General features: G+C 48.3%; 1 long non-coding RNA gene across 6 annotated transcripts in view; it reads right to left on the bottom strand.

Moving 5' to 3' along the window:
- LOC148443317 (uncharacterized) overlaps positions 1-24,983 on the bottom strand; it is a 60,452-nt gene extending 35,469 nt beyond the window's left edge. For 3 of the 6 annotated variants that reach the window (XR_015875699.1, XR_015875697.1, XR_015875696.1), the window contains exons 1-6: positions 24,515-24,983; positions 19,781-19,842; positions 10,352-10,398; positions 9,774-9,835; positions 4,973-5,019; positions 4,395-4,456 (exon numbers count right to left, since the gene is read on the bottom strand). This is a non-coding gene — a long non-coding RNA (uncharacterized LOC148443317). The remainder of the gene's footprint in view (positions 1-4,394; positions 4,457-4,972; positions 5,020-9,773; positions 9,836-10,351; positions 10,399-19,780; positions 19,843-24,514) is intronic. The other 3 variants (XR_015875700.1, XR_015875701.1, XR_015875698.1) reach the window with 2 other exon arrangements.

Raw genomic sequence — 24,983 nt, forward strand, 5'->3', positions numbered from 1 at the left:
TTGCTGAGACTATAGCACTATTTAGGCTCTTCTAGAGAGGCAGCCTGCCCCCACGTCTGTTCCCAGAGACAGCCTGTCGAACTTCTGTGTCCCCAGGCAGGACCCCCCTTCTGTGTCCCCAAAGAGCCAGCCTGCCCCCTTCTGTGTCCCAAAAAGCCAGCCAGCCCCCCTTCAGAGCCATCTCTGGGCTATTTATATATCCCCTATTCAGTAGCATATCTGGAGTCTGCTATATGTATATATCCCCTCCCTGGCAGCATTTCTGGGGTTTGCTATATGTATATATCTCCTCTCTGGCAGTATGCCTGGGGTCTGCTATATGTATGTATCCCCTCTCTGGCAGCATCTCTGGGGTCTGCTATATGTATATATCCCCTCTCTGGCAGCATCTCTGGGGTCTGCTATATGTATATATCCCCTCTCTGGCAGCATCTCTGGGGCCTGCTATATGTATATATCCCCTCTCTGGCAGTATGCCTGGGGCCTGCTATATGTATATATCCCCTCTCTGGCAGTATGCCTGGGGCCTGCTATATGTATATATCCCCTCTCTGGCAGTATGCCTGGGGTCTGCTATATGTATATATCCCCTCTCTGGCAGTATGCCTGGGGTCTGCTATATGTATATATCCCCTCTCTGGCAGTATGCCTGGGGCCTGCTATATGTATATATCCCCTCTCTGGCAGTATGCCTGGGGTCTGCTATATGTATATATCCCCTCTCTGGCAGTATGCCTGGGGTCTGCTATATGTATATATCCCCTCTCTGGCAGTATGCCTGGGGTCTGCTATATGTATATATCCCCTCTCTGGCAGTATGCCTGGGGTCTGCTATATGTATATATCCCCTCTCTGGCAGTATCTCTGGGGTCTGCTATATGTATATATCCCCTCTCTGGCAGTATGCCTGGGGTCTGCTATATGTATATATCCCCTCTATGGCATCATCTCTGGGGTCTGCTATATGTATATATCCCCTCTCTGGCAGTATGCCTGGGGTCTGCTATATGTATATATCCCCTCTCTGGCAGCATCTCTGGGGTCTGCTATATGTATATATCCCCTCTCTGGCAGCATCTCTGGGGTCTGCTATATGCATATATCCCCTCTCTGGCAGTATGCCTGGGGTCTGCTATATGTATATATCCCCTTTCTGGCAGTATGCCTGGGGTCTGCTATATGTATATATCCCCTCTCTGGCAGTATGTCTGGGGTCTGCTATATGTATATATCCCCTCTCTGGCAGTATGTCTGGGGTCTGCTATATGTATATATCCCCTCTCTGGCAGCATCTCTGGGGTCTGCTATATGTGTATATCCCCTCTCTGGCAGTATGCCTGGGGTCTGCTATATGTATATATACCCTCTCTGGCAGTATGCCTGGGGTCTGCTATATGTATGTATCTCCCCTCTGGCAGCATCTCTGGGGTCTGCTATATGTATATATTCACTCTCTGGCAGTATGCCTGAGGTCTGCTATATGTATATATCCCCTCTCTGGCAGTATCTCTGGGGTCTGCTATATGCATATATCCCTCTCTGGCAGTATGCCTGGGGTCTGCTATATGTATATATCCCCTCTCTGGCAGTATGCCTGGGGTCTGCTATATGTATGTATCCCCCCTCTCGGAACATCTCTGGGGTCTGCTATATGTATGTATCCCCTCCCTGGCAGTATGCCTGGGGTCTGCTATATGTATGTATCCCCCCTCTGGGAGCATCTCTGGGGTCTGCTATATGTATATATCCCCTCTCTGGCAGTATGCCTGGGGTCTGCTATATGTATATATCCCCTCTCTGGCAGTATGCCTGGGGTCTGCTATATGTATCTATCCCCTCTCTGGCAGTATCTCTGGGGTCAGCTATATGCATATATCCCCTCTCTGGCAGCATCTCTGGGGTCTGCAATATGTATATATCCCCTCTCTGGCAGTATGCCTGGGGTCTGCTATATGTATATATCCCCTCTCTGGCAGCATCTCTGGGGTCTGCTATATGCATATATCCCCTCTCTGGCAGCATCTCTGGGGTCTGCTATATGTATGTATCCCCTCTGGCAGTATGCCTGGGGTCTGCTAGATGTATGTATCCCCTCTCTGGCAGTATGTCTGGGGTCTGCTATATGTATGTATCCCCTCTCTGGCAGTATGCCTGGGGTCTGCTATATGTATGTATCCCCTCTCTGGCAGTATGCCTGGGGTCTGCTATATGTATGTATCCCCTCTCTGGCAGTATGCCTGGGGTCTGCTATATGTATGTATCCCCTCTCTGGCAGTATGCCTGGGGTCTGCTATATGTATGTATCCCCTCTCTGGCAGTATGCCTGGGGTCTGCTATATGTATGTATCCCCTTTCTGGCAGTATGCCTGGGGTCTGCTATATGTATATATCCCCTCTCTAGCAGTATGTCTGGGGTCTGCTATATGTATATATATCCCCTCTCTGGCAGTATGTCTGGGGTCTGCTATATGTATATATCCCCTCTCTGGCAGCATCTCTGGGGTCTGCTATATGTGTATATCCCCTCTCTGGCAGTATGCCTGGGGTCTGCTATATGTATATATCCCCTCTGGCAGCATCTCTGGGGTCTGCAATATGTATATATCCCCTCTCTGGCAGTATGCCTGGGGTCTGCTATATGTATGTATCTCCCCTCTGGCAGCATCTCTGGGGACTGCTATATGCATATATCCCCTCTCTGGCAGTATGCCTGGGGTCTGCTATATGTATATATCCCCTCTCTGGCAGTATGCCTGGGGTCTGCTATATGTATGTATCTCCCCTCTGGCAGCATCTCTGGGGACTGCTATATGTATATATCCCCTCTCTGGCAGTATGCCTGGGGTCTGCTATATGTATATATCCCCTCTCTTGCAGCATCTCTGGGGTCTGCTATATGTATATATCCCCTCTCTGGCAGTATGCCTGGGGTCTGCTATATGTATGTATCCCCTCTCTGGCAGTATGCCTGGGGTCTGCTCTATGTATGTATCCCCTCTCTGGCAGTATCTCTGGGGTCTGCTATATGTATGTATCCCCTCTCTGGCAGTATGCCTGGGGTCTGCTATATGTATGTATCCCCTCTCTGGCAGTATGCCTGGGGTCTGCTCTATGTATGTATCCCCTCTCTGGCAATATCTCTGGGGTCTGCTATATGTATGTATCCCCTCTCTGGCAGTATGCCTGGGGTCTGCTATATGTATATATCCCCTCCCTGGGAGTATCTCTGGGGTCTGCTATATGTATATATCCCCTCTCTGGCAGCATCTCTGGGGTCTGCTATATGCATATATCCCCTCTCTGGCAGCATCTCTGGGGTCTGCTATATGTATATATCCCCTTTCTGGCAGTATGCCTGGGGTCTGCTATATGTATATATCCCCTCTCTGGCAGTATGTCTGGGGTCTGCTATATGTATATATCCCCTCTCTGGCAGCATCTCTGGGGTCTGCTATATATATATATCCCCTCTCTGGCAGCATCTCTGGGGTCTGCTATATGTATATATCCCCTCTCTGGCAGCATCTCTGGGGTCTGCTATATGCATATATCCCCTCTCTGGCAGCATCTCTGGGGTCTGCTATATGTATATATCCCCTCTCTGGCAGCATCATTGGGGTCTGCTATATGTATATATCCCCTCTCTGGCAGCATCATTGGGGTCTGCTATATGTATATATCCCCTCCCTGGGAGCATCTCTGGGGTCTGCTATATGTATATATCCCCTACTCATCATCTTCTGACGCTGCTCTGCTGCTAAGTGCGTCCTCATTGAAGGCTTTTCATATAGGTTGGAGGTAACCTGCAGCTTCTGTGACCATTAGTCTCCGAGAACATGGCAGCGCTTTGTAAGCCTGTCACATGACTACGCGGCTCCGTACACATGGCGGCTGGGGCTACAGATCACGTGAGCTCTACAGATCCTCCCTGGTTCCGCCTACAGTGTGAGACGGCGGCAACTAAGTTATATTTTACTTTGACAGCTCAATTATTACACAGTGAAAACCCTGAATAATATAATATATAACTAAAATGCTAGTTGTTACTTAAGAACACCAATAAGAATGTACTGTAGCACTATCTAGGCTGATACAGCAACAGAAGGGGCCAAAAAAGGCTCCAGCGCAGCACAGCCAAGAACTGGTACTAAGCACAACTGCATCATGGACCCTAGTCATCTGGGAAGAGGGTTCTAGGGGTGAGATATTTACTTTATGGGCAAAATCAGAATTTGTCTTTTAAATAGGAATTCTACTACCGCACTGTGCTGAACACATGACACGTACAAATATGGTAGACGATAGCGGTTCTCAGTGAATGAATCTGTATTTCAGGCTGTAATGGACGTATACAATAAAACTAAGGGAAAAAGGACAAGGTGCAAAATAATTACCCGTCATGTAGCTTCCCACCCACTTCTATCAGACAGGTTGATCCCATTTTGACCAGTGAGACCTGAATTTAAAACACAACATAAACAAAACAAAAAAAGAAATCATGTAAATATTTCCCAGAGTGGAAACAGAGCTGAAAAGAGCAAAATAGTAAAAAAAAAATAAAAAATGAATTAGTCTAAACATCCCCCACCACCAAATTTTAAAGTAGTTTAAGATATTTCTGATCCTTTTTAATTAATGTATTACGCTAATCTTGCTCTGACATCTGATTGGATGATCTTTTCTCCAATCAGATGAATGGGAGATGGTATATACTAGAGAAATATACTCTGATTCGGTGAAGCTATGTAAGAGCGCAGCCACAATGCACATCCCAGCTATGAGACACACACAGAAGAGGCCTCTGTTCTGCCTTATTATACCTCCGGATCTTACGTGCCAGCCCACAGTAACGGCCAGCACGCCTTTGTGGGAGGATTTCCATTACACGCGTGACATGTAGATATAGAGAAATAAGACCATGCACATTATAGACTGAGCAGTAAATGGTAAGTTACTCAGATCTTTGTGTTACCTGCTTTGTTCATCAGCAACTTTCAACTGCACGACAGAAGATTTCCACTGCAAGAGAAACCGCACAGATTTAGGGACGGCCATGGGAAGGGCACCATAGAATTGTTACAGCGCTGACCAGATCACACCATGCCGGTGATGGCGTGCACCCATCATTCCTAATCCATTGGCTGGTGCAGTTGTGCACAGGTACAGGAGGCAGGGCTGGTGTGTGCATGCACATAGGAACACAGCAGCTTGGTCAGGGATTCCCCCTGTAGTGTTTTACATCACCACACAAGGATTAGTACATAGCAATTACATATAAGGGCTTTTTATTCTATACACAAATTGTAAGATGGGAGAAACCAGCGTAATGTCCATGGGACAGCTGCAAACACAATGATCGCCCATCTCTTAGTCTTCCTCCAGTTCTTACGCACCTGCAAACATAGTACTACAGGCACGCCTTTGTGGGAGGGGGTATCACATCACAGGCAATTCTGCTGATCAACAAGGAACTTCTAATAGCAAAGTCCAAATAGCCTCTGTCTTGTCCTGTATAATATATCTGCAGCTTCTGACATCACAAATACTAACATTGCTGAGACTATAGCACTATTTAGGCTCTTCTAGAGAGGCAGCCTGCCCCCACGTCTGTTCCCAGAGACAGCCTGTCGAACTTCTGTGTCCCCAGGCAGGACCCCCCTTCTGTGTCCCCAAAGAGCCAGCCTGCCCCCTTCTGTGTCCCAAAAAGCCAGCCAGCCCCCCTTCAGAGCCATCTCTGGGCTATTTATATATCCCCTATTCAGTAGCATATCTGGAGTCTGCTATATGTATATATCCCCTCCCTGGCAGCATTTCTGGGGTTTGCTATATGTATATATCTCCTCTCTGGCAGTATGCCTGGGGTCTGCTATATGTATGTATCCCCTCTCTGGCAGCATCTCTGGGGTCTGCTATATGTATATATCCCCTCTCTGGCAGCATCTCTGGGGTCTGCTATATGTATATATCCCCTCTCTGGCAGCATCTCTGGGGCCTGCTATATGTATATATCCCCTCTCTGGCAGTATGCCTGGGGTCTGCTATATGTATATATCCCCTCTCTGGCAGTATGCCTGGGGTCTGCTATATGTATATATCCCCTCTCTGGCAGTATGCCTGGGGCCTGCTATATGTATATATCCCCTCTCTGGCAGTATGCCTGGGGTCTGCTATATGTATATATCCCCTCTCTGGCAGTATGCCTGGGGTCTGCTATATGTATATATCCCCTCTCTGGCAGTATGCCTGGGGTCTGCTATATGTATATATCCCCTCTCTGGCAGTATGCCTGGGGTCTGCTATATGTATATATCCCCTCTCTGGCAGTATCTCTGGGGTCTGCTATATGTATATATCCCCTCTCTGGCAGTATGCCTGGGGTCTGCTATATGTATATATCCCCTCTATGGCATCATCTCTGGGGTCTGCTATATGTATATATCCCCTCTCTGGCAGTATGCCTGGGGTCTGCTATATGTATATATCCCCTCTCTGGCAGCATCTCTGGGGTCTGCTATATGTATATATCCCCTCTCTGGCAGCATCTCTGGGGTCTGCTATATGCATATATCCCCTCTCTGGCAGTATGCCTGGGGTCTGCTATATGTATATATCCCCTTTCTGGCAGTATGCCTGGGGTCTGCTATATGTATATATCCCCTCTCTGGCAGTATGTCTGGGGTCTGCTATATGTATATATCCCCTCTCTGGCAGTATGTCTGGGGTCTGCTATATGTATATATCCCCTCTCTGGCAGCATCTCTGGGGTCTGCTATATGTGTATATCCCCTCTCTGGCAGTATGCCTGGGGTCTGCTATATGTATATATACCCTCTCTGGCAGTATGCCTGGGGTCTGCTATATGTATGTATCTCCCCTCTGGCAGCATCTCTGGGGTCTGCTATATGTATATATTCACTCTCTGGCAGTATGCCTGAGGTCTGCTATATGTATATATCCCCTCTCTGGCAGTATCTCTGGGGTCTGCTATATGCATATATCCCTCTCTGGCAGTATGCCTGGGGTCTGCTATATGTATATATCCCCTCTCTGGCAGTATGCCTGGGGTCTGCTATATGTATGTATCCCCCCTCTCGGAACATCTCTGGGGTCTGCTATATGTATGTATCCCCTCCCTGGCAGTATGCCTGGGGTCTGCTATATGTATGTATCCCCCCTCTGGGAGCATCTCTGGGGTCTGCTATATGTATATATCCCCTCTCTGGCAGTATGCCTGGGGTCTGCTATATGTATATATCCCCTCTCTGGCAGTATGCCTGGGGTCTGCTATATGTATCTATCCCCTCTCTGGCAGTATCTCTGGGGTCAGCTATATGCATATATCCCCTCTCTGGCAGCATCTCTGGGGTCTGCAATATGTATATATCCCCTCTCTGGCAGTATGCCTGGGGTCTGCTATATGTATATATCCCCTCTCTGGCAGCATCTCTGGGGTCTGCTATATGCATATATCCCCTCTCTGGCAGCATCTCTGGGGTCTGCTATATGTATGTATCCCCTCTGGCAGTATGCCTGGGGTCTGCTAGATGTATGTATCCCCTCTCTGGCAGTATGTCTGGGGTCTGCTATATGTATGTATCCCCTCTCTGGCAGTATGCCTGGGGTCTGCTATATGTATGTATCCCCTCTCTGGCAGTATGCCTGGGGTCTGCTATATGTATGTATCCCCTCTCTGGCAGTATGCCTGGGGTCTGCTATATGTATGTATCCCCTCTCTGGCAGTATGCCTGGGGTCTGCTATATGTATGTATCCCCTCTCTGGCAGTATGCCTGGGGTCTGCTATATGTATGTATCCCCTTTCTGGCAGTATGCCTGGGGTCTGCTATATGTATATATCCCCTCTCTAGCAGTATGTCTGGGGTCTGCTATATGTATATATATCCCCTCTCTGGCAGTATGTCTGGGGTCTGCTATATGTATATATCCCCTCTCTGGCAGCATCTCTGGGGTCTGCTATATGTGTATATCCCCTCTCTGGCAGTATGCCTGGGGTCTGCTATATGTATATATCCCCTCTGGCAGCATCTCTGGGGTCTGCAATATGTATATATCCCCTCTCTGGCAGTATGCCTGGGGTCTGCTATATGTATGTATCTCCCCTCTGGCAGCATCTCTGGGGACTGCTATATGCATATATCCCCTCTCTGGCAGTATGCCTGGGGTCTGCTATATGTATATATCCCCTCTCTGGCAGTATGCCTGGGGTCTGCTATATGTATGTATCTCCCCTCTGGCAGCATCTCTGGGGCCTGCTATATGTATATATCCCCTCTCTGGCAGTATGCCTGGGGTCTGCTATATGTATATATCCCCTCTCTTGCAGCATCTCTGGGGTCTGCTATATGTATATATCCCCTCTCTGGCAGTATGCCTGGGGTCTGCTATATGTATGTATCCCCTCTCTGGCAGTATGCCTGGGGTCTGCTCTATGTATGTATCCCCTCTCTGGCAGTATCTCTGGGGTCTGCTATATGTATGTATCCCCTCTCTGGCAGTATGCCTGGGGTCTGCTATATGTATGTATCCCCTCTCTGGCAGTATGCCTGGGGTCTGCTATATGTATATATCCCCTCCCTGGGAGTATCTCTGGGGTCTGCTATATGTATATATCCCCTCTCTGGCAGCATCTCTGGGGTCTGCTATATGCATATATCCCCTCTCTGGCAGCATCTCTGGGGTCTGCTATATGTATATATCCCCTTTCTGGCAGTATGCCTGGGGTCTGCTATATGTATATATCCCCTCTCTGGCAGTATGTCTGGGGTCTGCTATATGTATATATCCCCTCTCTGGCAGCATCTCTGGGGTCTGCTATATATATATATCCCCTCTCTGGCAGCATCTCTGGGGTCTGCTATATGTATATATCCCCTCTCTGGCAGCATCTCTGGGGTCTGCTATATGCATATATCCCCTCTCTGGCAGCATCTCTGGGGTCTGCTATATGTATATATCCCCTCTCTGGCAGCATCATTGGGGTCTGCTATATGTATATATCCCCTCTCTGGCAGCATCATTGGGGTCTGCTATATGTATATATCCCCTCCCTGGGAGCATCTCTGGGGTCTGCTATATGTATATATCCCCTACTCATCATCTTCTGACGCTGCTCTGCTGCTAAGTGCGTCCTCATTGAAGGCTTTTCATATAGGTTGGAGGTAACCTGCAGCTTCTGTGACCATTAGTCTCCGAGAACATGGCAGCGCTTTGTAAGCCTGTCACATGACTACGCGGCTCCGTACACATGGCGGCTGGGGCTACAGATCACGTGAGCTCTACAGATCCTCCCTGGTTCCGCCTACAGTGTGAGACGGCGGCAACTAAGTTATATTTTACTTTGACAGCTCAATTATTACACAGTGAAAACCCTGAATAATATAATATATAACTAAAATGCTAGTTGTTACTTAAGAACACCAATAAGAATGTACTGTAGCACTATCTAGGCTGATACAGCAACAGAAGGGGCCAAAAAAGGCTCCAGCGCAGCACAGCCAAGAACTGGTACTAAGCACAACTGCATCATGGACCCTAGTCATCTGGGAAGAGGGTTCTAGGGGTGAGATATTTACTTTATGGGCAAAATCAGAATTTGTCTTTTAAATAGGAATTCTACTACCGCACTGTGCTGAACACATGACACGTACAAATATGGTAGACGATAGCGGTTCTCAGTGAATGAATCTGTATTTCAGGCTGTAATGGACGTATACAATAAAACTAAGGGAAAAAGGACAAGGTGCAAAATAATTACCCGTCATGTAGCTTCCCACCCACTTCTATCAGACAGGTTGATCCCATTTTGACCAGTGAGACCTGAATTTAAAACACAACATAAACAAAACAAAAAAAGAAATCATGTAAATATTTCCCAGAGTGGAAACAGAGCTGAAAAGAGCAAAATAGTAAAAAAAAAATAAAAAATGAATTAGTCTAAACATCCCCCACCACCAAATTTTAAAGTAGTTTAAGATATTTCTGATCCTTTTTAATTAATGTATTACGCTAATCTTGCTCTGACATCTGATTGGATGATCTTTTCTCCAATCAGATGAATGGGAGATGGTATATACTAGAGAAATATACTCTGATTCGGTGAAGCTATGTAAGAGCGCAGCCACAATGCACATCCCAGCTATGAGACACACACAGAAGAGGCCTCTGTTCTGCCTTATTATACCTCCGGATCTTACGTGCCAGCCCACAGTAACGGCCAGCACGCCTTTGTGGGAGGATTTCCATTACACGCGTGACATGTAGATATAGAGAAATAAGACCATGCACATTATAGACTGAGCAGTAAATGGTAAGTTACTCAGATCTTTGTGTTACCTGCTTTGTTCATCAGCAACTTTCAACTGCACGACAGAAGATTTCCACTGCAAGAGAAACCGCACAGATTTAGGGACGGCCATGGGAAGGGCACCATAGAATTGTTACAGCGCTGACCAGATCACACCATGCCGGTGATGGCGTGCACCCATCATTCCTAATCCATTGGCTGGTGCAGTTGTGCACAGGTACAGGAGGCAGGGCTGGTGTGTGCATGCACATAGGAACACAGCAGCTTGGTCAGGGATTCCCCCTGTAGTGTTTTACATCACCACACAAGGATTAGTACATAGCAATTACATATAAGGGCTTTTTATTCTATACACAAATTGTAAGATGGGAGAAACCAGCGTAATGTCCATGGGACAGCTGCAAACACAATGATCGCCCATCTCTTAGTCTTCCTCCAGTTCTTACGCACCTGCAAACATAGTACTACAGGCACGCCTTTGTGGGAGGGGGTATCACATCACAGGCAATTCTGCTGATCAACAAGGAACTTCTAATAGCAAAGTCCAAATAGCCTCTGTCTTGTCCTGTATAATATATCTGCAGCTTCTGACATCACAAATACTAACATTGCTGAGACTATAGCACTATTTAGGCTCTTCTAGAGAGGCAGCCTGCCCCCACGTCTGTTCCCAGAGACAGCCTGTCGAACTTCTGTGTCCCCAGGCAGGACCCCCCTTCTGTGTCCCCAAAGAGCCAGCCTGCCCCCTTCTGTGTCCCAAAAAGCCAGCCAGCCCCCCTTCAGAGCCATCTCTGGGCTATTTATATATCCCCTATTCAGTAGCATATCTGGAGTCTGCTATATGTATATATCCCCTCCCTGGCAGCATTTCTGGGGTTTGCTATATGTATATATCTCCTCTCTGGCAGTATGCCTGGGGTCTGCTATATGTATGTATCCCCTCTCTGGCAGCATCTCTGGGGTCTGCTATATGTATATATCCCCTCTCTGGCAGCATCTCTGGGGTCTGCTATATGTATATATCCCCTCTCTGGCAGCATCTCTGGGGCCTGCTATATGTATATATCCCCTCTCTGGCAGTATGCCTGGGGCCTGCTATATGTATATATCCCCTCTCTGGCAGTATGCCTGGGGCCTGCTATATGTATATATCCCCTCTCTGGCAGTATGCCTGGGGTCTGCTATATGTATATATCCCCTCTCTGGCAGTATGCCTGGGGTCTGCTATATGTATATATCCCCTCTCTGGCAGTATGCCTGGGGCCTGCTATATGTATATATCCCCTCTCTGGCAGTATGCCTGGGGTCTGCTATATGTATATATCCCCTCTCTGGCAGTATGCCTGGGGTCTGCTATATGTATATATCCCCTCTCTGGCAGTATGCCTGGGGTCTGCTATATGTATATATCCCCTCTCTGGCAGTATGCCTGGGGTCTGCTATATGTATATATCCCCTCTCTGGCAGTATCTCTGGGGTCTGCTATATGTATATATCCCCTCTCTGGCAGTATGCCTGGGGTCTGCTATATGTATATATCCCCTCTATGGCATCATCTCTGGGGTCTGCTATATGTATATATCCCCTCTCTGGCAGTATGCCTGGGGTCTGCTATATGTATATATCCCCTCTCTGGCAGCATCTCTGGGGTCTGCTATATGTATATATCCCCTCTCTGGCAGCATCTCTGGGGTCTGCTATATGCATATATCCCCTCTCTGGCAGTATGCCTGGGGTCTGCTATATGTATATATCCCCTTTCTGGCAGTATGCCTGGGGTCTGCTATATGTATATATCCCCTCTCTGGCAGTATGTCTGGGGTCTGCTATATGTATATATCCCCTCTCTGGCAGTATGTCTGGGGTCTGCTATATGTATATATCCCCTCTCTGGCAGCATCTCTGGGGTCTGCTATATGTGTATATCCCCTCTCTGGCAGTATGCCTGGGGTCTGCTATATGTATATATACCCTCTCTGGCAGTATGCCTGGGGTCTGCTATATGTATGTATCTCCCCTCTGGCAGCATCTCTGGGGTCTGCTATATGTATATATTCACTCTCTGGCAGTATGCCTGAGGTCTGCTATATGTATATATCCCCTCTCTGGCAGTATCTCTGGGGTCTGCTATATGCATATATCCCTCTCTGGCAGTATGCCTGGGGTCTGCTATATGTATATATCCCCTCTCTGGCAGTATGCCTGGGGTCTGCTATATGTATGTATCCCCCCTCTCGGAACATCTCTGGGGTCTGCTATATGTATGTATCCCCTCCCTGGCAGTATGCCTGGGGTCTGCTATATGTATGTATCCCCCCTCTGGGAGCATCTCTGGGGTCTGCTATATGTATATATCCCCTCTCTGGCAGTATGCCTGGGGTCTGCTATATGTATATATCCCCTCTCTGGCAGTATGCCTGGGGTCTGCTATATGTATCTATCCCCTCTCTGGCAGTATCTCTGGGGTCAGCTATATGCATATATCCCCTCTCTGGCAGCATCTCTGGGGTCTGCAATATGTATATATCCCCTCTCTGGCAGTATGCCTGGGGTCTGCTATATGTATATATCCCCTCTCTGGCAGCATCTCTGGGGTCTGCTATATGCATATATCCCCTCTCTGGCAGCATCTCTGGGGTCTGCTATATGTATGTATCCCCTCTGGCAGTATGCCTGGGGTCTGCTAGATGTATGTATCCCCTCTCTGGCAGTATGTCTGGGGTCTGCTATATGTATGTATCCCCTCTCTGGCAGTATGCCTGGGGTCTGCTATATGTATGTATCCCCTCTCTGGCAGTATGCCTGGGGTCTGCTATATGTATGTATCCCCTCTCTGGCAGTATGCCTGGGGTCTGCTATATGTATGTATCCCCTCTCTGGCAGTATGCCTGGGGTCTGCTATATGTATGTATCCCCTCTCTGGCAGTATGCCTGGGGTCTGCTATATGTATGTATCCCCTCTCTGGCAGTATGCCTGGGGTCTGCTATATGTATGTATGTATCCCCTCTCTGGCAGTATGCCTGGGGTCTGCTATATGTATATATCCCCTCCCTGGGAGTATCTCTGGGGTCTGCTATATGTATATATCCCCTCTCTGGCAGCATCTCTGGGGTCTGCTATATGTATATATACCCTCTCTGGCAGTATGCCTGGCGTCTGCTATATGTATATATCCCCTCTCTGGCAGTATGCCTGGGGTCTGCTATATGTATATATACCCTCTCTGGCAGTATGCCTGGGGTCTGCTATATGTATATATCCCCTCTCTGGCAGTATGCCTGGGGTCTCCTTGTTATACATCCCCTGCTTGCAGTATAAGTGGAGGAAAGGAAGTACAGACAGCTGAGTTCTAGCGGGTGCAACAACACCACAATAAAGCAGATCCCCCCTCGGATAACGCCTGTCCATGTAGATGGGAACAGATTCACTCACCATGTGACTTACATACCGGTACAGTTACAGGAGCTGTGCGGGGGCTGCGGCCGTCTCCCGAGTCCTTCCCCAGCAGCATCATGTGATGTTACATACATGTGCTCACGCTACGTCACCTCCTCCCCCCTGTAGCTCAGTCACTTCCGCTCTGACGCTGCTCTGCTGCTAAATGCGTCCTCATTGAAGGCTTTTCATATAGGATGGAGGTAACCTGCAGCTTCTGTGACCATTAGTCTCCGAGAACATGGCCGCGCTTTGTAAGCCTGTCACATGACTACGCGTCTCCGTACACATGGCGGCTGGGGCTACAGATCACGTGAGCTCTGCAGATCCTCCCTGGTGCCGCCCACAATGTGAGACGGCGGAAACTAAGTTATATTTTACTTTGACAGCTCAATTATTACACAGTGAAAACCCTGATTATAATATATAACTAAAATGCTATTTCTATTATTTAACATCACGAGTGAGACTGTAGCACTATCTAGCATGACGATACAGCAACAGAAGGGGCCAAAAAAAGGCTCTACCGCAGCACAGCCAAGAACTGGTACTAAGCACAACTGCATCATGGATACTAGTCGTCTGGGAAGAGGGTTCTAGGGGTGAGATACTTTATGGGCAAAACTAAGACTTAGGTAACTTTACCATATGTTAACTCTCTTTCTTCAAAGTCCATAGGATACACAGGGATACCATGGGGTGTGTGGTTGGCGTGATCCAGGCACCAAACAATTAAGCTTTAGCTCCCAGGATGCATCGGTCCTCCACCACATATACCCCACCCCCAGCCACACACAGTTTTGTCAACAAGAGCAAGGCAGGAGAAAGAAAGAAGAGGAGGAAGAACATTACTCTCAAGAAACACTCTCCCAGAAGATGAAGGAAGCAGTGATCAAGAAAAATACCCATTTAGGCCAGGTGCCCTGTGGAGCCTATGGACTTCGAAGAAAGTTAACAAAGGTAAGTCTACCACCACTCTTAATTTCTTCTTCAGGGTCCATAGGAGGATCCACAGGGATACCGTGGGGATGTCCCATAGCAGTTTCCTTAAGGGTAGGAAGCTCCTGAGCAGAAAGGAGAATCAAACACCAACGGAAGTATCCTAAGACGCATTGGTATCAAAGGTGTAAATCGGAGAAAGTTGTGGACGGAAGACCACGTGGCCACTTTGCACAATGTTCAGCAGAAGCGCCACGTCGAACTGCCCACGGGGGTCCCACAGACAGAGTAGAATAGCTGTAATAAGAGGAAGATCAGCTTGCATATAGGCCTGAGAGATCGTCACGTGAAGCAGTCGAGCCAGAGTCTGTCTGTTAGCTGGTCAGTCTCGCTTGTGAAAACCATACAACACAAAAAGATATCTGATTTCCTCAAGGAATTAATACAATCCACGTGGATCTGAAGAGCACAAACCACATACAAAGGAAGCTTCACCTGCAGAAACATCTGGGGACTGGAAGGCCAGAACCACAATCTCTTCAAATGGAACAGGGATACCACTTTAGGGAGGTTCCCAGCCCTGGTACGGAGGACAGCTCTGTCCGGATGAAAGATCAAAAAATGGGGAGTGACAGGAAAGCGCTACCAAATCAGATACCCTGCGGGTAAAGATAGCGAGGAGAAAGAGCGTCTTCGCTGTCAGCCACTTAAGCTCTACTGAGTCCAGAGGTTCAAACAGAGGAGCCTGTAGAGCCCTGATGAGAACCAAGGACAAATACCACGGAGCCACCGGAGGGACAAAAGGAGATTGAATGCAGAGGACACCCTGAAAGAATGTTCTGACATCAGGCATTGGAGCAATCCTTCGCTAGAACCAGATTTACAAAGCAGAAACCTGAACTCTAAGGGAGGCCAGGCTGAGACCACAGTCTAACCCAGCCTGGAGAAAGGCAAGCACCCGGGAGACCCTAAAAACTGTAGGGTCACAGCCTTTGGGGGAGCACCATTGGAAGTGAGAGTGCCAAACTCTGTTATAAATGCGGGCTGAGGCAGACTTACGCGCCCTTAGCATCAGCTGGACCACAGAGTGAGAGAAACCCTTGGCTCTTAAGAGGGAAAACTCAAGAGCCACACCATCAAAGACAGACGAGGTAGGTCCGGGTGCAGGCAAGGGCCCTGTGTCAACAGGTCCTGCCGTAGAGGAAGTGGAAACAGAATGTCTATGAAGAGACTTAGTAGGTCGGTGAAGCAATGTGGGCTGGGCCAGACCGGGGCTGTTCGTATCACCGTGCCGCTTTCTTGTTTGAATTTCCTTAGCACCGTCTGGAGGAGGGAGATCGGAGGAAAGAGGTATGCGGGATTGAAGTCCCACCTCGCAGCCAGAGCATCCACGAAGGCAGCTGAGGGTTCTCTCGTCCTTGACCTGTACCTGGGGTCCTTATGGTTGTGACGTGAGGCCATGAGGTCTGTGTCTGGCAGGCCCCATTTGTCCACCAGGAGTTGAAAGACCTCTGGGTGGAGAACCAATTCGCCGGCGTGTATGCCCTGATGGCTTAGGAAGTCTGCTTCCCAGTTGAGGATTCCTAGAATGAACACTGCCGAGATTGCTGGTAAATGACCTTTGGCCCAGACCAAAATGTTTGCCACTTCCCACATGTCTCCCCGACTTCGCGTTCCTTCCTCATGGTTGAGGTACGCTACCGCAGTTGTGTTGTCGGACTGGATCTGGACCGGACTGCCGTGGAGGAAATCCTGCGCCTAAGTGCTCTGTACACTGCTTGTAGCTGCAGAATGTTTATGGGCAGGTGACTTTCCCGAATTGTCCACAGTTCCTGAAATGATAACAGACTACCGTGCCCCATCCACGAAGGTTGGCATCTGTCCTGAGAAGTACCCAATATGGAATCCAGAATGGGCGACCTTGTCCAGATGGGAAGTCTGTAGCCACCATGAGGGGGAAAGCCGAACCTCCGGAGAGAGGAGGATCGTCTGGGACCGTATCAGATAATACTGTCCGTTCCAATGGGAGAGAATCAGTTGTTGCAGAGGCCTGGAGTGGAACTTGGCGTATTCCACCATATCGAAGGTCAGACACCATGGACCCCAGGACCTGTATTGCTGAGTGAATGGATACCCTCCAATTGTGAAGCAAGCTGTGCACATGCAAGTGTAGTGTCAAAATCTTGTCTGCTGGTAGAAAGATCCTCTGTATTCGAGAAGAGTTCCCCTAGATGTATTATCCGCTGTGTCGGAAATAGGGAGGACTTTTTCCAATTGATGTGTGTTTGCAGACAGTGCACGGTCCGCTGGAGATGGCGTTGTAACAAAACTGGTGAGTCTGCCAAGATTAAGAGGTTGTCTAGATATGGCAGAATTCTGAAATCTGAGGTGTGCCGCCATAACCGCAATTATTTTGGTAAAGACCCAGGGGGTAATAAAAACAAATTCCTATCTGAGCCAAAGACACCGGTATAATCACTCCTAAACGCAACAGGGAGTGAATGGCTTCCTGGAGGGACAGGGCCTTGATAGGGTCTACTGGGGGACCTGAACAAAAAATAGTTGGGGAGGGCACCTCAAGAAAGTGATGGTGTACCCCTGAGAAACCACTTCTCAGACCCAGGTGTCAGATGCTGTTTGACACCAAGAGTCGCATATTGAAGAAGTCGGCCTCCCACCCTAGGTTCCCCAGGAGGAGGCCCACCCCATCAGGTGGAAGGTTTGTCGCCAGGCTTAGAAGCTGCTTGACTCGTAGCTTGGTGGTCTTAGACTGCCTGGGATAAGACTGTCCTCTTGCCTTACCCTGGGGGCTTAAGGACCGATGAGAGTACAGCCTAGGCTTAGAGTCAGATTTAAAGGCTGCCATGGTAGCCACAATCTTGTCCAATTCTTCGCCGAACAGCCTGTCTCCAAAGAAGGGTAAGGATATGAGTGCCTTCTTGGATCCCAGGTCCGCCTTCCAGGACCATAGCCAAAAGGAACCGGCATGTGACTAGCCGCAGATGTCTGAGAGGCAAGGAGCCCAGTATCCAACGCAGCTTCTCCCAAATAAGAGGCAGCTTCCTGAATATGTGAGATATAGGCCAGTTGTTCCCTTGTAGCGTCTGATGGCAGGCTCTCTTCCAGTGCCCCTGCCCACCCTTCGATAGACGTAACCACCCAGGCCGCAGTCATAGCTGGCCTAGTGATAGTGCCAGAAAGAGTAGACTGATTTTAGATACGTTTCTATCCATGGTTTCCTTAAGGGAGGATGTAGACTGTAATGGCAGCAGAGAGTTTCTAACTAAGCGTGCCACATGAGAATCAACAGTGGGAGGGACTTCTCACTTAGTACACGCCTTAGTAGGAAGAGAGTAAAAAGACGCTAGTCCCTTTGGGACCTGGAATCGCTTGCCAGGAGTACCCCAAGCTTCTCCCATGAGCTGAGTGAGCTGTTCTGATTGACAGAATTCAGCCTTTATCACCTTCTGACGTTTAAACAACAGGGTTAGGTTTAGGGGCCGGTTTATCATTCTCTCTATTCAAGATTGATTTAACCGCCCCCACTAAAACTGGAACATCCACTGTTAATTGACGGTGCGCCTCACCAGTGTGTGACTCGGAGAGAGAACCTTGTGCGTCATCTGCCTCCTCAGATGTTGCGTCCGAATCTGAAAGCTGGGTAGACTGAGAGGATAATACAGTCTGCCTATGTGCTTTAGTGGCTAATGGTCTGCCCGTCTGTATCTTTTGTTGAGAGGCGGCAGACATTTGAGCCATATTCTGATGGCCATAAACATCCATCCAAGAAGACTGCATAGGGGGTACAGACATTGTAGGATCATATACCAGGGCTGGTAATGTGGACTGGTGAGTAAATCTATAAATAATTAGTACACAAACCATCCTGTATAGAATCCTGAAAGGACAAACCCTCAAGACAGGACTTGCAGGTAATCAGCACAGGGGCCTTCAGCCTCCTGTTTATCCTCATCTACAGAAGACATAGGCAGTGAATAGGACACAATAAGCGTAATGTAAAGCTAACAATGCAAAGTGACAGCCTTCACAAGTACAAGTAAATGTGAAGTACTATTGAACCCCTACACACCTGGTAGTTGAGGGTTAAGGAGAAACGGCAGTGATAGGAATAACTGACAGTCATAAAGTCAAAGTGTATAACCACAGCAGAGCTAGCACAAGTCACATAAAATGCATATAAATATATTACAATGGGCTCTGAACCAACTACACAAGCACATAGGTTGGTAGGATTTGAGCGCTGTATAACCTGGCCCTTTGGGAGAAGTATACAGGGAGACTGGACCCAAACCAGCAGCTTCAGCAGAGCACAGAATAATGGTTACTGAGCATCTCAGGGAGGAGCGTAGGAGAAGCAGCAGCCTAGAAGCGGGAAAGCTCTTAATGGAGGGATCGCCGTCTGGGCTGGGGGAGGGGCTGCCGGGGTAAAGCATACCTCCCCTGTGCTGCATTCACCCCCAGGTGAGCTGGCCTCGTAAAAAAATGGCCACCGCCAGTCTACCTTGCCCCGGTGGTCTAGTGGGGGAGCAGACAAACCTGTCGTCCCACTGCAGTGCCCTCCGGCAGGTCCCCAACGTCAGAGGTAAGGGCTGCCACTTACATGCGTCTCTGCTGCCCGGCTGCAGTCATGGGTCCCCAGTGGCGCCACTAACAAAGCCCCACTGGCGCCCGCCAAAGTCACTGGACCAGTTAATGGTGTAGCGGCGCCGGTGGAAGTAGATGGAGCAGCAACATAGGCATCCATTAGGACACCTAGCGCTGCTTGCTCTGTGCTAAAAATAAAATAACTCAAAATTAAAAGGTTGGGACTGCTAAAGCAGTCTCCGTTATCAAAAGGTGCGACTGATCCCGTCCAGCACCAAACGAAAAACTGTTTGCCTGTGGCTGGGGTATATGTGGAGGCGGACCGATGCATACTGGGAGCTAAAGCTTAACTGTTTGGTGCCTGGATCACGCCAAATACATACCCCAATGTATTCTCAGTGAATGAATCTCTGTTTCAGGTTGTAATGGACGTATACAATACTACTAAGGGAAAAAGGACAAGGTGCAAAATAATTACCAGTCATGTAGCTTCCCACCCACTTCTATCAGACAGGTTGATCTCATTTTGACCAGTGAGACCTGAATTTAAAACACAGCATAAAAAAAACAAAACAAAAAAATTATGTAGATATTAATTGCCAGAGTGGAAACTAAGCTGAAAAGTCATTTAGACTCCTGCTCATTATACAATGCAGCACAATAGTTGAAAAAAAAGTCTAAACAACCCCCTTCCTCAAAGTTTAAAACAGACCCCACCACCAAATTTTCAAGTTGAGATATTTCTGATAATTTTTAATGAATTTATTTCTCTAATCTTGCTCTGACATCCGATTGGATGATCTTTTCTACCAATCAGATGAATAGGAGATGGTATAGACTAGAGAAATTAAGAGTTATGGTATAACATAACTTTAACTCTTAATCTTCAAGGTCCACCACATAAGTTACCTTGGGGTATGTGGTTGGAGTGATTCAGGCACCAAACCATTAAAAGCTTCAGCGCCCAGGATACACTGGGTCCTCCTCGATATATTCCCCCCGCCCCTTGCTCCAGGCATTTAGTTTGCTACCAAGCCCAAAACAGGAGAAGGAAAAGATGAGAAGGAAGGATAATTGTACTTCAGAAACTCTCTAGGAAGAGGGAATCAGAAATACAAAAAAGGATTACCCAATAATACCAACTGGAAAAACACTTGGCTCTTAGGATGGAAGTTTCAAGAGCCACGCCGTCAAAGACAGATGGGGAAGGTCCGGATACAGGCAGGAACCCTGTGTTAACAGGTCCGGCCTTAGAGGAAGAGGCCACGGAGTGTCTATGGAGAGACTCTGAAGGTCGGTGAACCAATGGCGTCTGGGCCAAGCAGGTGCTATCAAGTATTACTGTTCCACCCTCCTGTTTAAATTTCCTGATGACCCTTGGGAGAAGGGAAACTGGAGGAAACATGTATGCTAGCTTGAAGTTCCAATTCACTGCTAGTGCGTCCACAAATTCGGCTGCGGGATCCCTGATTCTGGACCCGTACCTGGGGACCCTGAGGCCATGAGGTCTACCTCTGGTAGTCTTCACATGTCCACAAGGCTCCTGAATACTTGTGGATGAAGAGCCCAGTCTCCGGCATGTATATCCTTCCGACTTAGGAAGTCCGCTTCCCAGTTGAGGACTCCTGGTATGAACACTGCCGAGATTGCTGGAAGATGACATTCTGCCCAGACCAGAATGTTTGATACTTCCGCCATGGCAGCTTGACTTCGCGTGCCTCATGATGGTTGAGGTAGGCTACTGCGGTGGCATTGTCGGACTGTACCTGAACAGGCCTGCCCTTCAGTACATCTTGACCCTGAACGAGTGCTCTGAACACTGCACGTAGTTCTAGGACGTTTATGGACAGGAGACTTTCCCTGGTCGTCCATCTTCCCTGAAATGTATGCCGACCTGTTGCTGCTCCCTATCCGTGGAAGCTGGCATCGGTAGTGAGGAGCACCCAATCTGGAATCCAGAATGGAAGATCCCTGTTCAGACGAAACATCTGTAACCACCGAGAGGGACAGCCGCAGCTCTGGAGAAAGACGGATCGTCTGTGACTGAGTGTTACTCCCTGTTCCAGCAGGAGATGATTAGTCGTTGCAGTGGTCTGGAGTGGAATGGAGCATATTCCACCATATCGAAAGTGGAATGGATCCCAGAACCTGCATAGCTGAGTGAACAGACACTGACTGGTTGTGGAGAAACCTGCGAATCCGCAAATGAAGTGCCACAATCTTGTCTTCTGGGAGATATATCCTCTGCGCCATATAATCCAAGCATGCACCATCTGTTGTACTGGAAGAAGCGATGACTTCTTCCAATTTATGATCCAGTCGTGTCTGTGTAGACAGACAATTGTCAGTCTGAGATGCTGCAACACCTGTGGAGATTGTGCCAATATTAGGAGATTGTACAGGTATGGCAGTATTCTGACTCCCTCATGCCTGAGGCAAGCCATCATTACTGCGATTATCTTGGTAAACCCCTAGGGCAGCGCTTGAAATTGGAAATGTTCCTGCAAAACCGCAAACCGTAGAAACCGTTGGTGGGACGGTGTATTTGGCACATGCAGCTATGTGTATTGAATGTCCAAGGACACCATAAAATCCCCTGGTTCCATTGCCAATACAATTGACCGCAGGGTTTCCATACGGAACCTGGGTAACCGGATAAATGTGTTGAGACTTTTTTAGATTCAGAATAGGCCAGTGAGATCCATTGGGTGTTTGGACAAAAATCGGTTGGAAAAATAACCCTTTCCTAGTTAATTCACTGGAACCCGGATTATTACCCCCGACTCCAGCAGGGAATGAATGGACTGCTGGAGGGCCAAGGCCTCTGCAGACTCCTCTGAAGGAGTTGTGCAGCAGAATCTCTGCAGGGGACTTCTCCAGAAGGTAAGGGCGTACCCCTGAGAGACCACCTCCTGAACCCAGGCATCTGTTGCGAGATGCCAGGTGTCCGAAAACAGAAGAAGTCTGCCTCCTACTCTGGGATTCCCCAGTGGGTGGCCTGCCCTCTCAGGCCGCGGGTTTATCGTCTGATCTGGAAGCCGGACGTCTCTGTTTGGCCAAGGTTTCTTAGATTGCGGTCTCTTACGAGAACTGGTTCTAGTGGAAAACTGACCCCTTGCTCTTTATTGTGGCCGAAAGGACGACTGCCTAGGTCTAGAGGTAGCTGTTGGAAGACAGACCAGCTGCCATTGAGGCTGCTACCGTAGCTACAATCTTATCCAATTCTGTGCCAAACAGAATGCTTCCCGCAAACAGAAGGAATTCCAGGGCTTTCCCTTAACCATAGAGCTCTGCGATCCACAACTGAGGCAGCTGAAGCCCTAGAGGACAGAATACCGGCATCCAATGCCGGCTCTCCTGGATAGGAGATAGCCTCCTTAATATAGGAGATAATTGTCAGCTGTTCTCTGGAGGCCTATGGAAGTGTATATTCCAGTGCCTTTGTCCATTCCTCAATGGCCTCAGAAATCCAGGCCGTAGCCATGGCCGAGCAGGTAACAGCTCCTGACAGAGAAAAGACCGCCTTGAGAAAGGCTTCAAGTCTCCTATCTGTGGAATCCTTAAGGGAGGATGCAGATGGTAAGGGCAATGTGGTGGTCCTGACCAGATGTGCCACATGCCCGTCTACAGTTGGTGGAACTTTCCACTTAGTGCACTCGTCCGGTGGGAGGTGGGTATACTGCTGTAACCTCCTTTGTAACATGGAATAGTCTATCTGGAGAACTCCATGCTTATCCCATAAGTTCAGAGAGGTGCTCAGATTTGGGAAATTCTGCTTTTACCACTTTCTGGTGTTTAAACACAGGAGCCTTTCTTAGTTCAGGCTCCTCATATCTATGTTTAGCACAATTTTGACCGCCCTAATCAAGGAGGAGACATCCACTGTTGTAAAATGGTCCCCCCTCTCCTGAAAGAGACTCTTGAGAGGAGTCCTGTTCCTCATACGAAGATGCACCAGAGTTTACAGGCTGGACGGAGTGATAGGAAGAAGCTGACCGCCCTCTGGGATGTACCGGCCTAGCTGCTTGTTGAAATGCAGCAGGGGACAAAGTCATACTCTGACCTGAGTGGGCATAAACTTCCATCCAAGATGGATGCATGGGGGGCATAAGCATAGTAGTTGTAGCTGCTGAGGGTACCCCATAGAAGGGTCCGGATCCAGGAGCAAATAACCGGTCTACAATGTGTGCCATGATCTGGGAAAAGTAAGCCCAAGGGGGTTCCTGCCCAAGGGCTGGTATATTTGACTGATGTGGTGACTCATAACAGTGACCACATAATCCATTCTGCATGAAATCCTGAGGGTATAACCCCGCTTTACAGGCCATGCATGACACCAGCACACAGGAGCTACAGCCACCTGCTTTTCAGTTTCTTTAGACATAATATCTCTAATGTTATGCAAAGTATTACATGATGTTTCACACCCACAATAACCCACCCACCTGTAGAAGAGGGCTTATGAGGAGAAACAGCAGTGATCGTTATAACGGAGTCATTTCAGAAAATAAAAAGGCAGTATAACAGCAGATTTCACCAGTCACATGCAACGCAAAGATGTAAAAAATATACTAATATACCTGCAACCCTGATGTTTCTGCTTGCAGTCCCGGGATCAGTGTCACCCCGCTGACCTCAGTCGAAATCACCAGTTCCTGCACTGGTGTTGCGGCGCCGGTAGACTGAGCAGCAGCACGAGCGTCCATCCGGACGCCTAGTCTGCTTACTCCTAATTGAAAAAAATAAATAAAAAACAACTTGCTTGGGACTGCCGAGGGAGACCCCTGTTCAGTACGGTGCACTCCTGCGAACCAAACAAACAACAATGCTTGGAGCCAGGGGCGGGGTATACATGGAGGAGGACCCAGTGCATCCTGGGAACTGAAGGTTTTAACTCTTTGGTGCCTGGATCACTCCAACCACATACCCCAAGGTAACTTCTGTGGACTCCGAAGAAGAAATATACTCCGATTCGGTGAAGCTATGTAAGAGCGCAACCACAATCCACATCCCAGCTATGAGACACACACAGAAGAGGCCTCTGTTCTGCCTTATTATACCTCCGGTTCTTACGTGCCAGCCCACAGTAACGGCCAGCACGCCTTTGTGGGAGGATTTCCATTACATGCGTGACATGTAGATATAGAGAAATAAGACCATGCACATTATAGACTGAGCAGTAAATGGTAAGTTACTCAGATCTTTGTGTTACCTGCTTTGTTCATCAGCAACTTTCAACTGCACGACAGAAGATTCCACTGCAGTGAGAAACCGCACAGGTTTAGGGACGGCCATGGGAAGGGCACCATCACATTGTTGCAGCGCTGACCAGATCACACCATGCCGGTGATGGCGTGCACCCATCATTCCTAATCCATTGGCTGGTGCAGTTGTGCACAGGTACAGGAGGCAGGGCTGGTGTGTGCATGCACATAGGAACACAGCCGCTTGGTCAGGGATTCCCCCTGTAGTGTTTTACATCACCACACAAGGATTAGTACATAGCAATTACATATAAGGGCTTTTTATTCTACACACAAATTGTAAGATGGGAGAAACCAGCGTAATGTCCATTGGACAGCTGCAAACACAATGATCGCCCATCTCTTAGTCTTCCTCCAGTTCTTACGCACCTGCAAACATAGTACTACAGGCACGCCTTTGTGGGAGGGGGTATCACA

The sequence above is a fragment of the Taudactylus pleione genome, unplaced genomic scaffold (assembly GCF_031769625.1).
Source record: "Taudactylus pleione unplaced genomic scaffold, aTauple2 ptg001303l, whole genome shotgun sequence".
Taxonomy (NCBI): domain Eukaryota; kingdom Metazoa; phylum Chordata; class Amphibia; order Anura; family Myobatrachidae; genus Taudactylus; species Taudactylus pleione.